Source organism: Triturus cristatus, chromosome 10 (genome assembly GCF_964204655.1).
Source record: "Triturus cristatus chromosome 10, aTriCri1.1, whole genome shotgun sequence".
Taxonomy (NCBI): domain Eukaryota; kingdom Metazoa; phylum Chordata; class Amphibia; order Caudata; family Salamandridae; genus Triturus; species Triturus cristatus.
In genome coordinates, this window is record NC_140593.1 from 1,107,240,173 (window position 1) to 1,107,258,404 (window position 18,232).

Here is an 18,232-nt window from a genome sequence, read left to right on the forward strand (position 1 = left end):
ACCCATTGGACCCTACTTTTACCTACCTGAAATGCCCCTAAATTTAGTATTTAGGGGCAACCCTGAACCTTGCCTATGCAGACAAGAACAAACAAGAAGAAGGACCGAAGAGCCGTGCTGAAGTTAGAAGAGGAGGACACCAACTGACTTGGCCTCACCCCTACCTGCCTGTTATGACATCGACCTGCTCCAACGGAATCCTGATGCGTCCTGCAACCAGCAGCCCCCAAGAACCCGGAGGACCAGTCCTGCCTTCCCCAACCAGACTTTATCTCCCGTAAGCACCGGATTCGCTCAGCAACAGACTCTGGCTCCGGCCAAATCCACGAGTCTGCACTGACACCCATTGCCTGATTTTTGAGTGGCCCAACAACCCGAGGAGGTCTCCCCTGTGATCCTGACCTGGGATATGGTGATCCCTGACTTACCTCAAGTCTCCAGCCAACGCCTGCATCCCGTTTCTGGAGGATCCCCCTGACTGCGACCGGAGTCGGTAAGAAGAACCAGAAGTAAAAAGACACCCCTGCACCCGACGCACCATGGCCTTGGGTGGCCCAACCGACAGTGTCCTGGCATCCCGCAACATCTCAACATACCTCCCTAACCAGTGGTCGCCTTCAGAAGATCTTCGTCCCGCGAGTCTGCAGTGTTTGCTGCAACCAGAGAATCCCCATTGAAAACAACAGGGAACAAGATGCCAAAACAGCACCCTGCACCCAACTGCCCCTGTGCTTCTGTGGGTAACTTTGTGAGTTAACGTGAACCCCCCTTTGCCCTGAGCCTAAGTCCAGGAGATTTACTCCCACAACCTTGTGGCCTGCTCATGAGCAGCCACCAACTGGAGGCCCCCATTGGATAACATTGGGCCTCAGCACTCTGCACCCGTCCCCCTCAGTGCGCTGAAGGTGCTTTGTTGAGTGCATCCTTGACCCAGGGGGAAACCTTGTTCTAAACCCAGAAACACAACTCCCATAACTAGGTACTTACCTGCAAACTGATAACTTCATTTCCTCCCATAGGAGTGCATTGACTGCTTTGTTGTGAAAAAAGTTGTAAGTGTGAAGTTGGAAATCCTATGAGAAATCATGCAAGTGTGTTTTGATAACAAATTGCATTACTTACCATTATCCAGGAAATGTCCCAGTTTGGTATCTAGTTATACCAGCTGAGTATGAAAAATAATCTGAAAAGTAATTTAAAAATTAATCTCAATAGTAGCTGTAAAGCAATTACAATAGTAACTGAAAAGTATTTTCAACTGTTGACTTACCTGTATTCAAAACCAATTGCATTCAACTGCATTCAGACTGTATTCAACTGCATTATTCTGTCAAAATACTGTTACACTTACCTGTGCCAGGCCTTGCTTAGTTCTAGAAATAAAATACAACTAAATAATATTTTTATACAAACAAATTGGTCTGAGTTCAGTATTTTGAGTGTGTGAAATCATATCTTGCCTGAGTGTGTACAATATATGCTTAACACTATCCTCTAATAAAGCCTTACTGCTCGCCCACACAGCCACAAATAGAGAGTACGGTATTATCTATGTTTACCTCTGCCTACCTTTGGGGATCCACTGGACTCTGTGCACACAATACCTTACTTTGGTATACTATATACAGAGCCAGCTTCCTACATTGTGCCACCCCCTTAAATAGCCTTTTGAACATGTCTCAGGCCTGCCATTACAGCCTGTGGGTGCAGTTTTAAATTGCCATTTTGACAAACTACATTTGTGCCAGGCCAAAACTTTCCTTTTTAATATATATATAAGTCACCCCTGGAGAAGCACTAAACAGCCCAGAGGAAAGTGTGCAGTATTTTAAATAAGTTGAACATGTACATTTAAATTTGACATGTCTTATAGTGAAAAAATATAAAATGTGTTTATCACTACTGCAAGGCCTGCCACTTCCATTGGATAGCATTGGGTACCCTTATTACATTTAATATGTGATAACTTTCAATTGAAAGCAAGTAGGAGTGGCACGTTTGGTGTCTAATGAATTGTAATTAAAACCCTTCTTTAATGATAGTCAGATTTTATCTAAAAATTCTGAATTTTTTTTTAAAAAGCTGGAATTTTCTTAGCTTGACCACTTGGTGCCTGCAGCCAGTATCCTGGGTCAAATGACTAGATGTAGCCGGTTGTAGGTCTTTGTGTAGTGCACCCAGACAGTGAGACAAAGGGAGACTACGTATTGGTAGGATAAGCCATCTCTGACTAGATAGGGGAGGAGCTGGCTCCTACCATGCTTACACTCACAAAGCATCTGCCTGAGCACACTCCCAAGGGAGTTGACACTATTCTTTTGTGTCCCCAGACAAGTTAGGGCCAGGGCAGGAAATTTCAAACACCTCCGGGGAGTGGAAACCTCAAGAACCTTTTCCTACTACAAAGATGGTACCACATATAAATATTGGGCCCTCCGACCTAGCTCTTCATTACACCTCTAGACCTGTTGCCCTTTTGCCCTGCTGCCTGAGTGAGAAGCATCTGCATCTTATATCCAGGACCACAAAGAAGGCTTCAAAGTCTAGTTGGCTGCCCTCCTGATCAGATCCTCAGGGACAGAAAAGGCTCCAACCACCTTGAACCCAGCAACTGGACTCTACTGTGAGTCTTAACCCCCATGTAGTGCCACCCTAGTCTGGGGCACTTGGAAAAGGGCCTGACGGTGCTTTGCCAGCCCAGCTGTGGTCCTGTGAGCAAAACCAATGCAGTGAGACATATCTCTCACAGCCGCATTTGAACCACTGCAACACATTCCCGATGCAGGATCTCACATTGCAGCCTGCAGCTTCATTGGAATGGCCACTGCGTGATACATCCTCAATGCAGGCATTTGCATCACAAACCCCTCATTGGCGTCATCCTTGACGTAGGACTTTGTATAGAAGCCATGCAGCTTCCTCAAAACCGATGCCGCATGATGCATCCCCAAAACAGGACTTTGCATCATAAGCCCCTCATTAATGGCATCCTTGACAACAATGCAGAACTCCACATCGCACCCTCGCAGCGTCCTCAGAACCTCTCCTTCATGACTCATCCTCTATGCAGCATGTCTCAAAACTTTGCAATCAGCATTTAAGGTATTTTGATTAGTGGGCCTAACTTGGTCCTTGTGTTCGGCCCACGCTCCATTGTGGTCGGCCTGAACGTATGACTTTGTCCCAGTCGGGCATGACCAGATAACCACAGTTGCCGCTCTGTACTTTTAGGCAATATTTTCACTTAAATGTTTAAAATTGCATATCTCTGATTCAACTCATTAGACTTTTTTCGCTTTGGCCTCAAATAATTTATTCAATTTTAATCTATTTTTCCAAATTGGTATGGGGTTTTGCTTGTGTTGTGTTTTCACTTTATTACTGTTTGAAGTGCTGCATAAATACTTTACACATTACCTCTAAATTAATCCAGACTGCTTTATGCCAATCTGCCAGAGGGTTGAGCGCAGGTTAATAAGGCTTGCTTGCATTTCACCCTGACAACTATTGTGGTGTGTGCTTGAGTAGGCCCTCCCCCTCTTCAGTAACTCAGTTTCCTATAGTAAGAAACATAAACAAGACAAGAGGCCTGTTCTATCTATTCATCCAGGATCTGGAGCAACATCTCCATATCCTAGTACCCAAACAAGACCAACCCAAAGCTGCTGCAACTTAGAAGAGAAAGAGTTGAAGACTCACCTCTTTAAAGAACACTACATCACAATTCATTAAACATCCACAACTCATATTCCTCTCCTGTAACTCACTGACTTTAAGGTTGCCTTTGGCCATGTACAGCTCTCTGCTTTTAGCTAGGTTTGCGTTATGGAAATCTCATGTACATTCTTACATACAGAAATGCACACCGGTTTCCTGTATTTTAGCAATAGGCGTTCTTATACCAAAACAAAATGTGTGTTTTCTATTTCTCAGATAGTCATCACATGGTTAGTGTTTCGTTCTTGTTCCTGGAAAGAGCTAGTTAACACAGATGCCAAAACAAAGAGCAAATGCAGCTGCCAGTCCCTGCCCCTTGAAGATACCAAATCATTGGCTGTGTCACAAGGATCCTGATCTTGCAACAAGACTGGAGGGGCTGTGGTGCTGATGGAGCTGGTGTACATATAGAGGCTGATGTAGATACAGGAAACAGTGCACAACAGCAGGAACATCTCACTGACAACATAAGAAGTGACATCTGTGATGAGTGTTTTCGCAGTAAGCAAACCAATATCTTACCTTGGGATCCATGATTTTCCTATAAACAATATTTATCAACATTTAAACGATTCTCAGCAAACATTGTAATATATTCCCATGTGAAAAATATAATGTGGGCAAATGGTACAGTTCATTTTATTTCTATTAAAATGAACGTATTTACTGAGAAACTACACACACCTAATCACGATAAAATTAAAATGTAAACACATATTAAATCTAACACAATTATTCCCATGTATTTCACTAATTCACTGGGCTTGCATTATCAATTTCTAATTATGTTTTTATATTTGCCCTTTATTGTTTGCACGAAAAAATATGTGCATTTATTTACACAAAATTAGCACTAAAAATGTTATATAAAGGCTTCTTCCATTACCATACTGTACTATTCAATTAATAATGATTACTGCAAGCATAGATTCTCTCATCCATTAATCCAATCCAGTTCTCACTTATCCACCCATTCTTCCACACAGCCTTGCAATCACTCATTCATGTAACCACTCGCTCATTCCCACTTTCACCATATTCACAGAAGCTTTGCAATCAATAAAAAAGTTCACATGTATAATAACCATACAGACTGGCATTGTCAATACACATATATCTTTGACTCGTGTTAAATTGTTATGTGCCTCAGAGTACAAACATGTTGTCTCTTTCTGAGATTTCTGGGCCTGTGATTCACATCCAAAAGTGAATTTTATAAGTAACAACAGTTTGTCTCTTTGGCAGGATAAATGGTGCATAAGGCATTATGATCTGTCAGACGCAGAGATGATAGTAAAAAGGCCTGCGTGCCCTTTGAGTGACAGTTTCATAGCCCAGGTTTTGAACAAAGTACCTGTTCTATCAGTTCTTTAACCAAGACGCCTCGCAGATCCGGATTCCTAGTGGGCTGGGAAAGAGTGAGGCATTTACCACGCCTAGTAAATACCGACATAGTGGTATGCAGAAAGTACAGTAAATACGTGAAAATATTGTGAAAAATGAGGCATTACAAGTGTAATTTGTGTTTTTTCTACTTGAAATTCTGAATGTATCAGACAGTTGGCATGTTTTTCATATGTAGATTTCGGCGATTTGCTTTCGAAATTCACCTGGGAATATTTATCACCTGGGAATATTTGGGGGCGTGAGGTTTACCAGATTTAGGGGCATATCTACAAGGCGGCGATAAAAAATTATCGCCGCTTTTGTGGCTATTTTCGGACGAAAAGCGGCGATAATTTGGTCGCTATATCAGCATGGTCACACTATTGCATGAATCCTTGCCTTAGCGCCTGTTTTCTGAACGCCCAGCTTTGCATCTCTAATAAGATGCAAAGTGGGCGTCTTTCCTGAAATAACTGGAGAAATGTCGCTAACCGACATTTCTCCAATTATCAAGGGAATCGCTAACTAGCATAGCGATAAGAAAAGTAGCGCTAACCTTGGTTATCGCTACTTTCCTTACGCCTGCTTTTGGTTTGACTTAGCCATGATATCCAATGGAAGGTGGATATCATGGCTAAGTCTGCCCTGCCTTTTCAACAAGCTATCGCTAAACGTTGTGCGATTATCACTGGATTTCCAGCGATAATCGCACATTTGGCTGCTTGCGCCAGGAATTTTATCGCTTTTGAGATAAGCGTTGCTAATAGCACGCTATCTCAACGATAACATTTGGCAATAGCCGGCGATAATTATCCTAGCGCTAAGTGCGCTTAGCGATAATTATCGTCGGTTGTTGCTGATATGCCCCTTAGAAAGTAGGAACCTGGTGCAAACAATGGGTTGCCCAGTGATTAAAATTTATCGCCATACTTGGAATCCGGGTCACAATGATTTAAATAGTATGTGCTACAAGTGAATGAGTGGTCATCCATGATATTGCAAAATCTCTTTTCAAAAGCCCCCTGCTAATGTGGAAGTTGTAAATGAAAAGTGGATGTGACAGCCAGCGAACGAGGCGCTGGCCCCGCCAAAGTGATGGGGGGACAGTCTGTGGGGATATTTTTTGCATTCAAATGTTGGCATGTGTGTTGATGTATCCTTACCCCCAGAGCTGTTAGCTTTGAAATTGGGATACCAGGTTCGAGTCTCAGCATCAGGGCCGGCTCTAGGGCAGTGTGACCGGTGCCACAGCACCGGGTGCTGACTTCGAGTCCGGGCGCCCTATATGATGGTTTAAAAAACACCTGCTGCTGCATTCTTTGTCTCCAGCAATTTTCAGCCAACAATGAAAATGTCAAAATAACTCCGGTGATCAATGTTCTTCCTGGAGAGAGAGGGAGATCAGATTTCTCTCTACTGGAAGGTTTTACTCATCCTAATGCAGCACAGAGGGTTAATATGCCTGCTGCAAAGAACCACGCAGACCACAAAGTGCATATAACGTAAATAGGTCAGTAGGTTACTGCTTTTGTCAGAGATTCTACTGTTACTTGCTCTTTAAAAGTTAAAATCCTAATGTAGAACAGTGAGCAATTAACTGTTATCAAAGAGCTGCATAAAAACTGCTAGGTATGGGCTGGAGCGTTATGATTTTCCCCCAGTCTTTCTTTATCCTTATTTTGCAAAATGTGTTCATTTGGTTAGCAATCGATTCTTACTATTAAAGAGAACCCCCAACCATGGTGTTAGGTTTTAAATTCGAAGTTTGTGCTTCTCCAGATCAAGCACTCTTAAACTATACTGCCTACCGGTATGGATAACCAGTGCCTCCCACACCTTGTAGTCCTCTGTCTTATGTATCGTTTCTTATTCTCTGATTTTCACACACGTATGATTTATTGTCTCTGTTTTATTTGTGATGTAGAGTCTTCTGACACCCTACACTGGTATAAGTGGCGCTATAAAACGAATTAAATACATCTGAGAGAGGGTGGTTATGGAGACTTGAGGGGCACTGTGAAAGGATGGTACTGAGGGAATTAGCAGTGGAGGTGGTCATTGGGGGCGCCAACAAGCTTTGTCGCTCTGGCGCACCAGTGCTGAAGCCATCCCTGCTCATCACCCTGTGATTCTGGGCAAATTACTCTCCCCATGCCTAAAAAAAAAGAAAGGAGACTGTGTAATGTAACTGGTGCTCATGCAAAGGGCTCCGGTATCTTCAGATTGAGTTCACCCTATTTAAATTGCAAACAAAAATCAAGAAAAATGATGCAGCAAGAAATAGGATTGTTGCAGAAACGACGTCAATGGTAATAGATAATAAGCGGCCATTTGTGGCAGTCTTCATTACCATTTTTCGGTCAATACCTGTGTTTATTATTTGTAGTGATTGTATGATATTAATTTTACATATTTTTACTTGGCCTTACTACATTTAGCAATATTATGTATGAAAATCCACTTGCTCTTTCGTTAAGGCCAGCAGTCTGTCTGAAACACATCTTCATACCCTTCATGTGTTCAGCCACCAAACAACATGGTTGATTGTCAAGTGCAATTTTTCAGTACGAAGTGGGACCTTATTTTCATATCTTCAGGTGCAGGAGCAATGTTCTCAGACTCATTTTGTAAATTTGCATGATGGCTGACTGACATAAGTTAAATAATGTGAACAGAAAATCACAAAGATTGCAACACTGGGACAATGTGGATGAATGATCATTTCAAGCAACAATCGACATTTATTTCCAATTGATATTACCACAACTGGAAGGTTTTGGTTGTCGAAATAATATGGAAATTATTGATCATCCATTTTGAGGAATTGAAGATTTGAAAAAAAAACATTGGCCAATTTTGTATTGTCAAATGTCAAGGTCAAAGGTTTGAAAAAGTCAAAAAAAGTTTACTGCCACAATAGAAACATTCAAGATCTTTTTAAAAAAAACAAATAGTGTAAACTAAAATGACAAACAGCATCATATTAGAGAAAATGTTTATGCATTTCTGATATCCAAATAAAATTAAACTTCTGGTAACTGGTGCATGATTCCTGTAAGTTGTACTTTAGTGCTAGGAAATACCCTTGGCATAAAAGTACTACCCCCGCATCAATGACAGGCATTGTCAGAATAGCCACATTGCCACGTATATGTAGGAATTTAACAGATTGTTTGGTTGAAAGAAGAATTAATCTTATGAGACACATTGTGTTCTTATCACAATCTGGGCATTGTTCCCTGCGTGGGACTGCAGAGATCATTTCTCTGAGAACCTCTTAGTTAACAATTACAAATCAAGCAGAAAATTACTGAGTTTCTCTGTAATGTTTGCTAGAGCTTTCAAATTAGTTGCAAAGATGAAACACAAATAAAAAGGCTTTATGTTTACCCCAAACCATGGTTTTCACAATAAGCTGTCATTGTCTGAATCACATACTCCACATGGCTAACCACAAACCTATTGTGAGCCTGCCACATGCAGCATTTTGGAATATTCTTTTTGTCTAAAACAATGCAAATAGCTGGGACTCTGCCCACTTACCAACAATGCTGGTCAACTCTATGACAGCATCACACTCTTTGATGTGCCAGCAACACTGGCACGTCTCAGACTGGGAAGTTTGTTCAGTGCCCAAGGTACAGCCTGCAGTTTGGCTTGTGGTGTACCAAACTAATGGGCTATACACATAAGTCTTTCAGGAGCACACCCATATATAAAACCTGCTTATATAAAGTTTATATTTAGCAGGGCATAGCCAAGCCGCAGAAGATGGAGTACGTGAGCTAGAACGCTCCGCGCCCAAGACCTACCATTTGGCATGCATCGCCACAGCGGAGTAGCCTGGACATATAGCAGGGCGAGACTTTGTTGTGCAGTGGCATCCGATGATATCAATTTATAACTACAGAACCCACTATGTAGCAGCTTTGAATCTTTGAGGCCTTGTCCTGCATGCAGTGGGCTGTAGATCGGTGGCCATATCTGCCCGTTCCCATCCCATTGCAGCTGCAGTAGAGAGCGCCCACCCCTCCTCCGCTGCCCTGAGTCAGAGTGGGGACAGCAGAGTACCCACCAGAGGTAGACCACTCTCTTGGAGGCAAGAGGAGTCCAGACTGCATATGCAAGGGGCATAGAGCAGACCCGCGGTCCCTGGCACCTAACGACCCACTGTGTGATGCAGGGTAAGAAAAACAGGGGTGTGCAAAAACGGGTACCTAACTTTTAGCCTGATTGGCATTGCAAGCATGAAGCGGGAGGCCCTCGTAAACTCCCAAGCGATCTGCCGCTTAGGTCTGGTGGTGGATGGGGACAGACGGTTGTTGGGTCCTACCCCTCCTTGCACCCCGCAGTGGCTGGTACCAGGGCAGACATCCATCTCTTACCCCGAGAAACCATGGCGAAGTGGAGGATGCCGGAGGATTAAAGAGGCAAAAAAAGACAGCAGGTGACCTGGCGGACCCTGTCCTCCCCCTGCGCAGACCTCCCCTGGAGTGCTGACCTATCATGAGCCTAGTCTCTTACACAACTCGGCCTGCAATACAACCCGGACTGACATAAAACACGGACTGCTCGTGCCCATCGTGTGCCTAAAGTGAAGAGGCACACAGGGGTGAGGTGGGTCCTGTCCAGACCTGGGTTTAGGGAGACTGGTGCACAGGCACTAAGGCTCCCATATAGGCACTAAGACTGCTGCGCAGGCACTGTGGCTACACCTGATGGGGCTGGACCCTCCATCATCACCTGCCCGGCATATGAGAGCAAATCCATCAGCGTTGACTTGCAACTAAGCCCCAATTCGACTGACATTGGGGTGTTGGCCCAGGTTGGATGTGCCACCCTGTCACTGGACGACACTGTGGTGGCCAGGAGCCTGGAGGCCTGGAGGCCTCGTGAGTGTGTTTGGTAGAGGGAAGCCCACTAGACTCGTATTGACACAATGGAGGTTAATGTCAATTGCAACATGGGGAGAAGAGGCGGAATGGGCCCCCAATCTATGGGGTGTCAGTCTGCAGAAGTGATGGATCGCCCTGGCTCTGAGACCACACCAGAGGAAGCGCACTTAAAGACCTGCGAAAATCTCTACTGGTGTCCCTAGCCAAACCAGACAAAGCCCTACTAGAACTCACATCTTACCGTTCATTATCAATGTTAGGAACAGACTACAAGATCCTTAGCAAAGTAATAGCGGTCTGTTTGATGTGATCTACACATAATAGAAGGGGCATTGATGGGTTTGTACAAGCGAAAGAAGGCCCAAAGGTGACCAATCAATTCATAGACCTGGCGCTGGTAATGGCGGGCAGCTCCATCGCTATGCACTGGAAAGCACAGATCTTCCCGAGTGAACAGCACTGGATTGCGGCAACACTAAAATGGGGCAGAGCAGAGGCAGAAGAAATGAGGAGGGAGGTGGCTAGGGGACTGCAAAGGATACCCATAGTGGGGTTGTGGGGTTACAGTCACTCCTTGATACCCCCACGGATGGTTTGAGGACAAACTGTCCTTAACGGAAAGTATAGTGGAAAACACTATTTACAGATCCGTCTGGGATGGCTTTGGCTGCGCTCCCTGGAGAACTGGCGGTCCTTGTTGCATGCCCTGTTTCCAGTCGCCTACCGGCCCTGGATGTCCACAGGGGATTGGGGGGGAGATGAGAGGTTACACGCATCAGGTTATGGAAGTAATGGGTGCACACTGAAGGAGGGGGAAACACCAAGAACAAGTGGTACAATAGAAAGAATGCGAGAATGCATGCCTGAGGACTCTACGGTAGTGATCTGAAGTTAGACAAAGTTTGTTAGGAAATGTTTATAATATACTAAACCATCTACTCCTGCCAATATCTTATGTGCGTCACATATGATAGCTCTTGAATGCGTCTCTGCATAATGTATCGCTTGATGTCTTACATTGTGAAAACATTTATAAAAATGGTTTACAAAAAAAAAAAGATTTAATGTTTATATTTCACAATGCATCTCCCACAATTCACTAAATCATAGCAGGACATTGCCATATTCAAAAAAGTGAATCTAGACCCAAGAAATCTCACTATTGAATGCTGTCTGTCCAATCAACTAAGCAAATCTCTCAATAACAACCAGGTCTTCACACGCTACCGGCTCTGATTCGGATTGGGTTTAACAAAGAGATGGCTACCTTTGAGGATACGATATAATTGGTGAAGATTCCCGCCTTCTGCTATTGCTGGATTTGTAACCAGCTTTCAGCTCTGCCAACCACCACAGACTGCCAAAAGAACTTGACTACAGAGTGAGCTTCCCCAAACAGGCTCTGGGTCTGTTGAAGTCCTGTCTGTTAAATCACAGACATTTTAATACAAATGTGTAATATCTCTACCTCCAACTTGAACTGTGGTGCCTCTCAAGATTCAGCAGTGGCATGAGTATTATGCAACCTCTATAGGGCATCCTCTGCTGAACAATGAAGAGACTTAGGTAGGCACACACCAATGCACGGTGGCATGGAGTTCTACTCAAAATCCCTGGGTATGGCTACCATGATCACCCTGGAAAAGGCCAGTTTACAACTGGAACCCATGCACTAACACCCTGTAACCTGAATGAGGGCACTGCAGTTTTTTCAATACAATTCAAAACTGGTGGTCTGACTCACAAAGCCCTTTACCCATGTTCTCATTCCACCTCATCTCCAAGGGCTCACTCCTTCTGCAAACATCTGTCTTGAAACACTTGATTGGCTTCAAACAATCCTAATGCAGCAACCTTTCTCTAGAACTGCCTTCCAGCATCACTCGGGGACCAGCTAGATATGTTCGCCATCAGAAAGCTGCTGAAAACTCTCTTGTTCCAGCTCTATATGAAGTGCCTGATCCTTAAATCTGTCCCACATTTCCGTCTCTTACTGCTTTTCCCTTACATAGTTACTACGCCTCATAAGGCCTAGCAGTGCTATAGAAAATTGTTCACAGACCAGTGTCTATCAATGCATTCCAATGTGGGATCATCTTATTGGCACTCAAGACACTAGATGGCTTTGGGTTTGCCACTTAACAGCCTGCAAAAGGCATCGTTTTCACCAAGCAGAGCAATAACAGTGGTCAATAAAAATATAGTTGATGTATTTTCGATAAGCATTTTCCATTCCAAAACACCCAGCTCACTGTGGACAGAAGCTTTCAAGCAAGGAGTTACTGTACTAGTATAATTTACATTAGGTGGTCTCTGGGTGCTTTTGAAAGATAAGTGGTGTTTAAATGCTGCAAGGTATGTCACTGTGTATTTTTTTTAATTTTTATTTTGTATTCTCACCTTCTCTCCACCAGTTTAATAATAATAACACATAATATATAGGAGCATGTAATCTTCTCCCTGAATTACAGTTTTGACGAAAATCATAGGATAAAAACCACATGCCACCACTTCTTTATGTGTAGTTTATAATAACACTTTAGCAAAATGACAAATGTAAGCTATCGCCTGGTGCTGCAACAAACCTGTGCACTTTGGGCAATTTGCCTTTGAGTGGTGATTGACTTTCTTTCATTTTTAGGAGAGCAATATAATTGATATATGAGAGGGAAGTTGTGTTTTTAATGCTATTGTTGATACCCCATGAATCAATAACAATGATCCACGCCATTACTCATTTAATTGGTCCACAGCAAATTATTTGTTCTAAATAGACGATTCTAAAGTCTTTCCATTATCTTTAATTATCCTGACATCCAATTAATGTGTTGTGATCCATTTTAATGGGGCTGTGTAGTTCCTTCTCAAATGTAAAAGTTTTGTTCCCGTATAGCCTCTCTAGCACTATTTTTGTAGATCATTTTGAGAAAATAACTCCCCTCGACCAGACAGATCGACTACCTGTAATATATCTCCAGGAAGTAGTGAAATATACCCTCATCACACAGTATGTTTTACAGATTTCCCGAGCCCTTTAGCCATTGAAAGAAATATATAAATGGGATGTTGGCTGTACAGCAAATGCCAAATCAATTTGTCATCATTCTGTTCATTGTCTTTGTCTTGACCTTCTCCAGGGGTTTAGACTGGCATTTTTGTACACATCTTGGATGGGGAGTAAGTCTTCTGATTCTTTTCAGCTGCACTTCTTAATAGTAGCATTGTCATTTTGACATGGCCACCCTCATTTGTGACTATCTTTTGCAGAGAACTTTCCAACTTAATCTATGTTTCTTAAATGCCAAATACATGTTATGTTATTTTTTCCCTTAAAAATGCTTGGCAGAAGTTTAAAAAATGGTACATATTCACTGTCATTCTCTTATTCTTTATTTAATCCCTTAAAAGCAGATCATAAAAGACACAACATAACACATACATTTGAAATTAATTATGTCAGAGGCACATTGATAGAAAGGCATTGAAAGCTAATGAACATGATAAAAAACTGTTATCGGTCATTTAAATCTATAAAACTACGGTTTAAAACATTATTGAATATCGCAATTGTAAAGCATATTTAAAAAAAGAACCTACGTCAGAGCAATCTATTGCTGCAAGTAAATCAATGCCACTCTACACTTGCTAAATTTAGATTTTCATAGCAAGGGCAATAAATAACGTTTAGTAAGGGGAAGGTAGAATTTACAAACGAAAACAAAATGCAGCAGGGTCTGGGGAGACACCTTCTCACAAGGGTATATGCATATATCAGATGGAGCAAACTGTCCTTGCGGGAAAAACACTGTAGCCAACTAATTGACCCTAGCGTAAACCGGGACCACAGCATATGTTCCCAAGTACCCGGAACCAGGCTCAAATAAGGTGCGACCCCCTGTGCGGTTTGTAGGCAGTGGCGGCTCGCCGAGGGAGTGCTACGGGGCGAGAGAGGGGCAGGGTGGGTGGGTAGTGGAGTCCGACATATGACAGACAAGAGTAAGGTAAGTAATTAAATAAATAAAACAATTTACCTTGCGCGCGCTGCATCGCCAATTCGGCGCATGGTAAATTGTAACTCTTTGGTCCATAACATAAGTGTAGGGTATTCTTTATTAAGGTTCTTCATCCATAATACAAAAAGAGCAGCCAACACGTTTCACCTTTCAAAGGCTTCTTCAGGGCAAAATTATCAATTCGCTGGTTCTCCCATAGCTCCTAAGGCTAAATAAACAGAGGTCCAAGAAATCTAGACTCACATGCTCGCAACAATTTAATTTCAAAGTTCAGACTGTATGTTTCATTTCTGTACCTTGAGCATCGTGAAGTCGAACCGACGGACTAAATCTTGGTCCCATGATCAATGTCCACAGCTGTGTATGGTACTAACAATCTTAATGTCCTCTAATGTCGGGACGGAGGGGAGAGGCTGGAAAATGGAGAATAGTTGCTACACAAGGGCCCAAGTTCGAATACATCCCTGTTCACAAACAGCACTTCTAATGTTACCACAGGCAAAAAGGACACAAAATAGTTGTAAATGTACTCCACCATAGCGAAGACATAAGTCTAGCACCAAACTTGGTTAACTACTGGCAATGCAGCACCCTGCCATTGAAAACAACGGCGTTAGAGACTTACATAAGAAAATACCTTTGAAATAATATTAAATTAAATTAAATTAGATGCAAAAGTTAAAAATGTAAATATATTTAATCTAATGTAAAAAAAAATTGAGAACAAAACTTTTTTTATATTTAGCAAAGCTTGATGACCTTTTCATTCAACAAAAATTATTGTAACTCTATTTTTTTAAAATAGTCTTAAATTACTTTTATTTAATGCTGTACATCACTTTTAATCATAATATATATATATATATATATATATATATATATATATATATATATATATATATATATATATATATTGAGTAAAGTTCAGTCCGAAATAGGAATGAGGCGGCACACCGTCCTGGTGTTTCAGGTATTTTTAATCGCTCACTGACAACAACGCGTTTCAGCCGAAGGACGGCCTTTGTCAAGTTGTTTTGCGTTCCACAAAGCAGATTTTAAACAATCAGCGTCATAATGGACATAGAAGAGTTACTCCGTGAAGTCTCATATGCAATACATTAATCATGTTGGTAAAAACTGCTTATTGTCATTACATTTCATAGAAATTTATTACAGAACAGTTAAAAAGAAAATCAAATGAAATTAAATAGAAAAAATGGAAAAAATCCTCAATAACAATTAATTAATTAATTTCCTTCGTTGTTATTGTGAAAATCACTTCGTGAAAATAGACGAAAGACGGTAGCCCTTCACTTCAAGGATACCAGCCACATATTGTTTACAAGGTGGACCGCTAAATAAAGCCAGCCCTCGTGGCAAGTGTGAAACAACCCACAATGTCTAATGTTTGAAAATGGATTACACAAACACATGCAATTTGTTACATTAAGAACACGCATGAATTCAAAAGAAGGCAAAGCAATTGACAGAATACATAATTTCCATTTCTTTAGCCATGATTCATATTTTAAATACGGAATTGCACTGCAGTTGAGAAAGATTTCACCCTTCCTAGTGTCAAAAAGATTTTTTGGATTGCATTGAGGGAACGCAGATTAAATAAGTGCAAAATAGTGGAGTGTGTAAGAAAAATAAAGAAAGGACTAATGCAGAGAAACGGTATATCGGTTACATATATCTCTCTAGTAGTTCCCATTATTATTCTGTACAGTGACGATGGATACCAATATGATCCATTGAATATGCAGTAAATAAATAAATCCCAATTAGGATAAAGAATAGGAATTCAAAGAATCACTATTAAATATAGGACAAGTGCCCAATTATCTACTGTCACAGGAACTAAATCAAGTCACAATGAGCAATAACAAAATACAGTGTCAAATCTGGAAAACTCAAATCCCTTATGGCTCAACATTGGGGTCTCATTAAGGCTGATCCAGTAATTGGAGATAAAGTGGGGGAAGCTCCATTAATGACTTACAGACGACCCCCATCTCTCAGAGATAAACTGGTAAGAAGTTACCAACAAATGGAATCTAATCAGACTTGGCTACATGCCAGGGACGGTTTTCACAAGTGTAACTCCTGCAAAGCTTGTAAGAACTCTGTTAGCTGCAGGAGTTACAAGACACAGGATGGCAAGGATAAACCTATCAGGAAATTGTGGGTTGTTTCACTCTTGCCACGAGGGCTGGCTTTATTTAGCGGTGCACCTTATAAACAATATGTGGCTGGTATCCTTGAAGTGAAGGGCTACCGCCTTTCGTCTATAACTCACGCGACCGCAATCCTCTGCTGATGACGTCAGATATTACATCACTGTTTTTAGACACTTATTTACCCATGTCTTCTTCCATTAATCTTTAGCTATACATATCTTACAAATATTTATTTTTCATAAAGACACATATGTCATCAGTGATGTAATATCTGACGTCATCAGCAGAGGATTGCGGTCGCGTAAGTTATAGTTGCCTGCACTAACTATAACGGGGGAATTTCATTGGTTTTTTACGAGTGAAATGTCAAGCTAATTATAACATGTGTGAAACCTATGGTTTTTTAAGTGAATTTGCAAGGTTTTTTAAATGCTAATTCGTAACTATAACGTGTGTGAAACCTATGGTTTTTTTCTGTGAATTTGTACGGTTTTTTAAATGCTAAGTTATGTATTTATTATTATTTTTTTTTTTAGGTTTTTCACCTTGCGCGCACCGTGCGTGCGCTGTGGGCGCTCAGTGCACTTCGCGCACCGAGCACCCACGGTTCGCAGTGCGTGCCGTGCGCGCGCGGTGCATGCACCTAGCGAATTAAAAAAAAATTAATAATGTTTTTTTCTCACTTGGGGATCCTTCTGTGACCCCCTGACCAAGGCTAGGGGGTCAGGAACTGTCCACTCTGCCCTCCTTTCACGTTCTCCACCTTTTTTTTTCACCCCCTCAGACTGCGAGAGACAAAATCGTGGCCGACACTTCCTGGTTTCGACCGATTCGAATGTTTACCGACATCTAACAACCAATCAGAATTGCGCTCGCGCACGGCAGGGTACAGTGCACGCACGGTGCGCGCGTATAGATATTGATATGCTTTTAAATGCTATTTTCTCAGGAAATACTGAACAGATTTACACCAGACCTGCAAAAGGCACTTCCTTGACCTTATGGCTACCTCTCTGCCAAATTTCACGTAATTCTGTTCAGCCGTTCGGGCTGTAGCTGCGACTAAAGGTCCTATGGAAAAATGCATGGGGAAAACGCGTTTTGGGACCCCCCTTTTTCTCGGCCCGCGCTTGACGAATCACCCTGAGACTTTCAGGGTAGGAGCTGGACGGAGCGCCCCATTTGTTTTGAAAATTTCGCGAGGATTCGTCAACCGGCGCCAACGTTATTCAAAATAGAATTTTGAGATTTCCTATGGAAACTAGATTGTAACTATAACTATCTACTGGCGGCCGCCAGTAGATAATATATATATAGATATATATATATAGATATATATATAGATATATATATATATACAAACAGTATGTCGCGAATGCTCGAGCCTCTTCCAGCACGAACTGCAACACATCCAAGTATAAATCACCCAGGAAAATGAAACAGAGCTGCCACTCGATTTTCCAGCAGAACGTATGTTTTAATTCACACAAGAACAACAAAGAAAAAAAAACAACGCGTTTCGGAGTTTAACCCACTCCTTGCTCACGGGTTCGTGCAAGCTGCACTACCTACTTTGTTAAATTATCCTCGAAGTCTAGTGCCCTATATCTCATTAGCCACCTACACTGGCAGTCCTGGATAAAGTCTTGTATGTTAGGCTTGAGTACTTGCAGACTACCCATATAGAATTTCTGCTTACGATCTGCCAGTGTCGATGCTATAGCCCCGCTGCCCACAACTTTCGTGCCATTTGGGGCTCTTACTTCCTTTATATGGTTACTTTTCTTCTTTCTACTGCTAATCCATGCTAGAATCGTCTCTGCGTGTCCCCTGCTTCATCTACTTGCTTTTACTTGGCTATGTAGATCACTCTGACTGCATTATGTTGCTAGTGAGCGCTGTTCCTCTGTTTTGGGTGTTATACATATTTTTATTGCCTCTGAGGACTGTTGGATATATTTTTCATCTAGATCTTAGAGCTCCCTTTCCATTTCTTGGCAGTGTCTCTCTCTTTTTCTTGTCCCCCACTTTATCTGAT